General features: G+C 40.8%; 1 long non-coding RNA gene across 1 annotated transcript; it reads left to right on the forward strand.

The window, feature by feature from the left end:
- The first annotated feature begins 296 nt into the window (after positions 1 to 296).
- LOC147888614 (uncharacterized) lies at positions 297 to 846 on the forward strand. The gene is made up of 2 exons (XR_015542994.1): positions 297 to 479; positions 607 to 846. It is a non-coding gene; the product is annotated as an uncharacterized LOC147888614 (long non-coding RNA).
- The last annotated feature ends 2,226 nt before the right edge of the window (positions 847 to 3,072 follow it).

Consider the following 3,072-nt stretch of genomic DNA (forward strand, 5'->3'; position numbering starts at 1 on the left):
ATCTAAGGGTGAGCTTGTCACATCTCCTTTGGCGCGTCGAGTGAATTTTCACATTGTTAATATATTCGGCTTTTGGTTGTTTTTTTTTAATAAAAAGAGGAAGAGACTCATGTGCGAGGGATATCGTGATGAGCATGCTCATCACGAGACCATGCATGCACATGTGCTATGAGGAGTGTGTGTCGAATGCTCAAAACGAGAGGAGCGTTCTTACTTGGTTGAGGAGAAGAGAGGGACACGAGAGAGAGGAGGGGTGAATATAAGAGATCTTCGGCATTCCTCTCCTCTCCAACCATCCATTTCATTACCCAAGCTTCCTTTCTTCCTTCCTTCCTTGTCCATGGATCGCCTCCCTACCAGCTTCCTTATTCTTCTTCTCTTGGTTTCAGCTGCAGCACCTCATGTCGCATCATCCCCTCCTCATCGCCTTCATCCCTCATCCTACGATGCTCTCCTCGCGGAGTTAGATACTACTGTTTGTATGATCAAGGATCTTTTCATCGTTTTCTTTGATCCTGTTGCGTAATCGAGAAACTTAGAAGAGTGTGTCCCGCTTAAGTTGTCAGTCGCCGTGCTCCAAAAATGACTTACTTGTTTGATGTGCAGGCCTCATCTGCACCGTCCTTACTGCTGAAATTTGCTGCTCGACCGTCCAAAAATGCTGCGAAGACGTCGACGGGCTCATCCGAGCCGAACCCTCGGGCTTCCGTTGACGTGAGTTGGGTTAAAGGCAGTGGTACAACTCACAGATCATGCGATATGTTTCGCGTATATTTACATCGAAGGAACAAAATGGGATATGTAGTAAGCCGACAGACGAGCAATAAATGAAAAACGAGTGCTGTTACAGCCTGCTTTTTGTCTGTTGAACGACCAAGCTGTGGACATTGTGAAATACGTTTTTGCAGACTGTTTCAGCTTAAGTATATAAGGAGGTGGTGCTGTCTGCACTTGTGGTGAAGAAAACACACTGGAAAAGTAAGGAGAGAAAATATAAGGAGGTGGTGTGTCTGCGCTTGTGGTGAAGAAAATACACTAGAAAAGTAAGGAGAGGGGGAATCTATGCCTGTGAGAACATGGGCATCTGACTAGACGTCATTATTTTTAGTGCTTCCTAGTTTCGTCATCTCTCGTGCTAACAAGTGAGACCACAGTCGTACAGTTGAGAGAGAGAGAGAGAGAGATGAGAGAGAGAGGCTTATATACAGTGGAAATTACACCGCGTAGAGAAGTATGAGACTCGTCTCTCTAAGTCATCATCCATATCTTACTATAAAAGATTGCAGTCTTTCTATGTGAAAACAAGGCATCACAACCATTAAGTCCCACTCATCTAGCGAATCCCTATCCATGGCTTGTTAATTGCTTGCATTAATTCCCCATTAATCGCTTACCATTCGGAAAAGTGTGCAAAGAATGGGAATGGTACAGACCAAGTTAGTAGAGAATGTATCCCACTAGTGCTTAGTTTCATGCATTTTGCACATCATTGAAGGTTCTGCTTCTATAAGCCTCACTCATCTATGTACTAAAAAGTGTCCATTCAAGAGACTCAAAGGTAGGCAAGGGAAATCATTAGGGAAAGTATGGACTCGAAAAGGGCATCATAAGAGACTAATTAGCAAAATGAATTAATATTTTGAAGTGAAAAAGTCGTGGTAACTATATTAAATGGAGCATTTTGATAGAGAGCTCCCTATTGGATGGTCTGCACATGAATTTAATGAGGTCAGGGGCGATTGAAAGAGGGCGCACCATGTGTTAGGTGTCTAGGAACTCTATAACTACAATCAAGGGTAGCCATTAGATCTCCACTAGATCTAATGGCCCAAAACAAAGGGTGGGCAAGTTGGGCATGCATGTGGAGCAAGAAAGTGGCCACCTTCAAGGGGCACACAAGTGGGCATGTTCAAATCTCCATCCAACGGTTTGTGCAGCACGTTGATTTTCAACCATCCAATCCCAATCCGTCACATCCGATGATCCACCTTTTCTCCCTTGCAACTGATTTGGGCCATAGGATCTTTTGTAGACCTAATGGTCCAAAAGCTTATTAATTGTTTAGGGGGTATTACAAAGACTCACATCCAAAAATAAGTACAACATTAACACATAGATTGCTTTTTGTATCTCATTGCTACTCAAACTTGAACACATATATCAGGTAATAGACAGAGCCAGAAATGAATGACAGGTCAGATTTGTGATAATAATATAACAAATTGATCCAAAAATAGTTGACACTTCATTCATATTCTCAAATAAATCATATTTCTCTAAACTTGTGCATATCTCTTAATCTTGGAATCGTCTATCACATGTGATAACTAAACAATTGGATACAACATGTGTGTTAAAGAGGTACACAGGAGGTACACCCGACAGATAGTGTCCCTTGATATCTACTCGAACATCTAAGTACATTTATACATATCCGGTTCATTGTCTTCATACACATACAAATATTTAGCTATATTTTAATGGCATGTATCAATTGCACACCTGGTGGATAGGAATTTTGAAAGAATTCCTGATCTGAATCCACCAATCTGTGTTGTCAGTAAACTGACTGTTGGGAAACTAACTATTGGGATAGGAATAAACCCCCTTCCTGAGGCAACATCTCCTCATTCCAAGACTATGCTAGATATTAGAATGAAGATCTTGGTGCTATACCAAGATTCACTATAGTCCACTTCATAGCTTGTTTATTACTACTCATCAATCAGCACCAACTGAGACTATTACTTATTTAAAATAGAAAGTAGACAAATAGAAAGTATGTACTGTTAAAAAGTGCATGACTATGTTGGAAAACACAATTTCATATAGAAGCATTCATGATAATGTTGGTTCTAAAATAGTATCCAAATGAGCTTGTTTGTTTGGCTAGCAAGCCACAAAAGGAGTTGGATCCTTCTCCTTTGTATTCTCCAAAGAACACTCTATTCAAAAAAATTGGACTTTTTCTCTTGGTTTGGACTTTTTTTAAAAGCATATCCCCTCCACTCAACATCACTTGTGAACTCTTAAAGTGGGGTTTTTGAAGGCCTAAAGGGATCACTTTTGCAC

This window comes from Dipteris shenzhenensis, chromosome 21, assembly GCF_047967505.1.
Source record: "Dipteris shenzhenensis isolate YYH24624 ecotype China chromosome 21, Dip_SZ_1.0, whole genome shotgun sequence".
NCBI lineage: Eukaryota > Viridiplantae > Streptophyta > Polypodiopsida > Gleicheniales > Dipteridaceae > Dipteris > Dipteris shenzhenensis.